The following is a 6,368-nucleotide window of genomic DNA, read 5'->3' as shown; positions in this document are numbered from 1 at the left end:
AGATACTCATGTAATATTTAACTGGTATGGGCATTAGAATGCATTTAGTTCAAAATGGCCTTCACCTTAGGGCATATGTAATCCAACTAGAAATGTTTATTTTCATATTCCGAGTCAATCCAATTACTAGTTAACTGCAATAGTAATTGACCTTTATCAATAGGTTTATATTATCTGAGTAATTCTATATATTTATTCTATAGTTTTAAATATTTTTAACAAATATTCAATAAATCCCTCTATATATACTTTAAAAGAGTGATATTGATTGAGATAGGCAGATGTTTATATGAGAGGTCCATCTCATTATTTTTATTCATTTTTACAAAGAGCTCTCTGTACATTGCAAAGTCACATGTGTATGTATACATATACATTCATTTATACATACATATAAACACCTTTTATACACACAAGCATAAATACAACTTTTTAATTGCAAAAGAATGTTTTGTGCTTGATATAACACAACTGTACATTAAATTTATGAATAGTCTCATTTTTATCCTGTGGCTCATAAAACCTCAAAGTCTTTAAATAATTTCATGATTAATACTAGCTTTAATACTTCTAGAAGAAAAACTGCCCACTATATACAGGAACTAATACCGAAATGCCTATAGAATTTTAGACTTGCCAGAATGTACTCATTGTACCTTAAATGAGGTTCAGGCATTCAAATTTAGAAAGATAAAATAAGATAAATAATTCAATAATGGTAATCATGTCATGCATTTTCCCTCCATATCCAAAATGTCTCCAAAACAATATCAAGAAAGACAGATTGGATAATTACCTTCAACTTAGAGATGAAGAAGCCGGACTCAATTAATTTAAGTAAATTGACTAAACTCCTATACAGTAAATTGAATAGGATATCACTGCTCCTTTTTTCACTCAAAATGCAATATACTTTTCAAATCACTTGATTTCCCCCACCCAAAAATTATAAGAACAAATAGAGTATGGAGACAAAGGAGATTATTTATAAAATTAGGCAAGAAATAATCAAATGTCAAACAACATTCTTATTTGGACCTACAAACACTTGCTAATTAAATTTCTAACATCTGGCATGCCCCATATCAAGGATACCAGTTCAGATGATAGTTCATAAAGCTTTGTAGAACCTTTGTATTCAAAACTAGTAAATGAAACTTAAATTAAGTCTGTTGTCTCAATGTTAGACTACAATGAATCACAGACTGAGGAACTGATGTGGCCTCTTACCATGAAATCTATCCTCAGCCTCTTGATATATTTTCCATGTGACCACTGCCTCTCTATAAAGCTACTTGTCTCAGCCTTACTTGAGACCATATCTGGCACTTATTCTTTTAATTTCATTCCATCTTTGTCCATTGTGAGGGTGAAAAATTTGGATTGTGGAACTACCCACTACTGAGCTAAGTCATGAAAATGCTTACTATTTACCAGATATGGTAGTGGTTCCATCCTGTTATAGCACTGCTTTGCAAAAGAACATAACACTCAGGGTTTGATCAACTGACTCCTCACGCTCTGTAATGTTAAGTTTGCCTTAATTAAAACTTCTAAAATTTCATCTCCGTCTCTTTCTAGAATAGTTAGTCACACATACACGCATAACATAACAAATAGACAAAAACGAATACTTAACTAAAATATCAAAATATTGGGTTTTATAAATATTGTTTTCTTTTTGACTCACTGGGATCCTGACCTGGGTACTGTTTGCACTAGTGTGAAGCTAAAATTTACACTGCTGCTATATCTACATGCATAGTCATTACTTGAAAAAAAAATTCTATCAGGAGCAGAGTAGCAATGTTAAATTGGAAGGAAGATCAAGACCTAACATCTTATATAAAATTAATGAATTTGGAATAACTATGAATTGCACTGATATTTAGTATTTCACAGATGCATGAATTCTATTTGTATACCTTTCTCTCTCAACATCTTCAGTTTTTTGTTTTGTTTTGTTTTTTTAATTTTCATTACTATGAATTTCTCAGGTCAATGGTAGCAGGACAAAAATGATTATGATAAAAATGTTTTCTAATCTTCTACTAGAGTGAAAGTTGTCTCTATCAATTATTCCATGTCCTTATGATTATTAGTTAACTTAAATAAGTTTAATAAGAAATACATAAGACTAGAGGAATGTATAGATGAGTGAACTGATGAGATAGATTTTATAATCCCATTATTAAACATATATATCTATCTCTATGCATTTATATTTTACTCAAAGCAAATGCCTGCAAGTGTTAAGGTATATTTACATTTACATATTATTCGTCATCTATCTATCTATTCATCTCTTTATAGTAGTCATATTTGGTAGGTAAATTTATAGTTATTGTTTTTTCTCTTATATTAGTTATTTTACAATTAATTTATACTAATTGTATAAGTAACTATTTTTTTTAAATTATAGAGCACAGTGTGGAATTATGTATTTAATTTTTATATAAAATCATCTGATAGCTAATAAATGTTTTAATTACCTAGAAGTCCTCAAACACTATTGAATTTAACTCTGAATAGTGCTTTGTGAGGTCAGCTTTTTAGTCTTCCTTCTATTAAATGACTCTCAATTTGCTAAATCCAAATATCTGTTAAGCAATCTTTAATTCTGTATTTTTACATATAAATAAATAAATTCTTAATTATGATAACTATTATTCTTAAGAGGATAAAATTTCCCTGGTATTTTTCCAATACCACCTAGATTGGTAAAGGATGCTTTTAGTTCTTTTTTTTTTTTTTTTTTTAAGTATAAATGCAATAAAGTTAAGTATTATTCATGCATACTAGGGGGAAAAAAAGACTTAACCATCATCAAATTAAATCATCTCCAATTTATTTCATCTTCCAACCTGACCATTGAGTAACATTAGGCCTCAGCTTTCTCCTCTGTGAAATAAAGAGCCTGGATTAAAAATAACTGAGGGCACTTTCAGCTTCTTTGCTGTGTTTCTTTGTTAATTGTCTTCAATTTTGCTAGCCTGACGAACTTTCATAGAACGTTGAATCCCTACAATAAAAGCTTGTAAGACTGTATGTAAGAATAAATAATATATGTAAGGATATAAGAATCAGAGGATTGCTATAATTTTGGTAAATGATTTGGTGCAGAGCTTAACTTTCATCAGATTATGATGACTGAAAGGATTTAGGAATATTACCTACTCTAGTTTAGCAGCCTCAGTTAAGAACTGAACTCAACAGTCACTGGTAAACTGAGTCTCAGAGCATTTAAGTAAGTTAACCAAAATCATTTAACTAGAAAAAAATAAATGACAATTAATCCAGACAATATTTAATGTCAAAATTTGTGAACTTCGAAGTACAACATGCTATATCCAAATTATAAAACAGTGTACGTTATGTGTCAGTATGTCAAAGATACCAATATGTCTATATCCTGAATAGTCAATTAAGGACACTATTTTACAGATACTTTCCGGAATTCATCTCAGGGCATTACTTTTTATAGTTAGGCTAAAGCCATAATCTGAAATATATTCTCATTGTATTTCAGTTGTGCTTACTTTTACATTTTATTTAATTATCTTATTAGTGGACAACTGCATAATATATTATATAATGATCCAAGCAATGGGAAGAAAATGAGATATTAATAACAGTTTCCTGTTCATGGCTGTTACTGAAACAAACAAATAAAAAAAGCTGTCCTCATATTTTTGGATGATTTGCTATCATCCGAGAGATTAAAAACACCACATGTAAGTTTTGGAAAGAAAACTCAAGGTAGTCTTAGAAAAATGTATTGACTGAGAGCCACATGGATGATCTCAATGTTGCCTAATATATAAAATCCTAAACATATATTCCCTATCTTATTTCATATGACCCTATAAATTTAGAAACATGAATACCCACATTATGGATGAGAATTTTTTGTTAAAAAAACATTAAGTAGACTACCTTCATCACAGAATCAGTATAAGATCATAGTTTCACTTTTTAGGTAAAATACTTGAAGTATATTGTAAAATAAAGTGCCCACGTTATAATGTACAACTTGTTAAATTCTTGCCAAAAGGAAAAGAATAATCCATGTAACCACAATCCTAATCAAGATATTAAATATAACAGAACTCAAGATGCCTGCCAATAGGTATGATACACAATACACGCTTTTGAGTCTAGCTTCTTTCACTTAACCTTCTGTTTGTAAGATTTATTTATGTAATTCCCATATAATTTTAGTTTGTGCATTTTTATAACTATATATTTTAATTATATGACTATATCACCATTTATTTATCTATTTTATACTCGATAGATATTTAGGCAGTTTCAAGTTGGGACTATTGTGAGTACTATTGCTATAAACAGACTTATACAAGCCTCTATGGTGCATATGTAGGCATTTCTTTTGCTTATATATGTAGGAGTGGGGTTACTCATAATACGTTTGCTTTTAACAACATCAAACATATTTCTAAAGAGCGTTTATCTCCGTGCATACTTAGAATTATTATATTAATTTCAGTCATGCTAGTGGCTTAATAATGCAATTTTATTGTGTTTTCTTTTGACTGTCTCTGTTGACCAGTGGTGTTAAGTAACTTTTCACATATTTGTTGAACATTTGGATACGCGATTCTTGTAACATCCCTATTCAAGGACATACCAATACCCCCCTCCCTTCCTCTCTCCTTTATCTTTTTTCAGTGGGGTTGTATCTCTTCATTATTCATCTGTGATAGTTTCATATATATTCTAGGTATGAGTCTTTTGCCAGATATATTTTTTGAAATGTATCTTCTTACTTGGTGGCTTCCATTTTCATTCTCTAGACATATCTTCTACTCCAAATAAAAAATTTTATTTTTAATGTAGTTCACATTATTAAACTTTTCTTTTATGGTTAGTACTACTTCCTGTCCCAAGTAGTAAATTAATTATGCTATATGTTGCATTCTAGAATCCTTATTGTTCTACTTTTCACATTTCGGTTTATAAACTAGCTGGGATTTATTTTGCTTTTGGTGTGTGGTATAAATTTATTTTTCCACTATGGTTATGCAAGTGCATGTTTACTATTTACCAAAAAGACACACATTTTTCGAGTGCCGCAAGTTATACGTTTGTCATAAATCATGCTACTTTACATGTATAGGGCTGTTTATGATCTTTGTATGCTGTTTTATCTGTTTTAAAAGACTTTATTATTTTAGAGCAGCTTTAGATTTATATGCTGTTCCATTTTTCATTTGTCTAACTTTGGACCAATGTTATGTTACTGACTTAATTAGTATATCTTTATATTGGCTTTATATCTGGTAGTTTAAGTTATCCAGTTATGCTGTTCTTTTACAGGATCTTGGTTTTTATTATCCATTTCATTTATATATAAAATGTAAAACAACTAGTAAATTGAAAGCAAAAAAGACATAATTCAACAAATTAAAATCTTTGTTGTTAATTCATATTTTTAAAAGTAGATTATTCCTATTATATATTTATTCATTTATTCAGGTCTTCTTTTCTCTCTCTTTTTCTCATTTACTAAGTAAAGGTCTTTCATATCTCTCATCACATTTCCCCTTGATATGTGATGTTATATCTGATACTATTGCAAATATTGCCTTTTATTTTGCCATTTTCTAATTGTTTTAGGCTAGTGTATAGAAATTTAATATATAATTGCATATATATTGCAGTTCCTTAAGTAATATTAATATTACTTAAATTCTATCATTTTTAAAAAGTTTTCATATAAACAATCATGGAAATTTGTATTTCTCCTTTCCCCATCTTTACATAAAATAATAAAATTATTATTATTTTTTTTCTTGTTCTTGTATATTGATCAGGTCATTGTCTTAGACCATTCAGGCTGCTATAACAAAATACAATAGACTAGATAACTTAAAATAACATAAATTATTTCTCACAATTCTAGAAGTGGAAAGTTCAAGATCTGGAAGTCAGCACGATCAGACGTGGGCTTTCTTCTAGCGTGCAGACTTTGCAGTGTATCATGTGGCAGAAGGGTCTAGGGAGCTCTGTGGAATTTCCTTCTATAATGGCCCTAATCCCATTCATTAGGGCACAGCCTCACGATCTAGTCACCTTCCAAAGGCACCGCCGTCTAATACCATGACTGTGAGGATTTCAACATGAATTTTGGGGAAATACAAACGTTTAGACTACAGCAGTCCTCCAATAAAATATTCATTAAATGGAAGAAGTTAACAGTGAAATCTTTTGTTTTTGATTCCTAATCTCTGGGAAAAATTTTTAATAATTTACCTCAAAGTACATTGTTACCTATAAAGTATTATAGAATTTATCAGATTAAGTGTCCTCATTTCTAGTTTATAGAGAGTTTATTTCATAAGCGGGTG

Source organism: Pteropus alecto, unplaced genomic scaffold, assembly GCF_000325575.1.
Source record: "Pteropus alecto unplaced genomic scaffold, ASM32557v1 scaffold42, whole genome shotgun sequence".
NCBI lineage: Eukaryota > Metazoa > Chordata > Mammalia > Chiroptera > Pteropodidae > Pteropus > Pteropus alecto.
The sequence above is the reverse complement of the archived record's forward strand: the minus strand, read 5'-3'. Positions refer to the sequence as shown.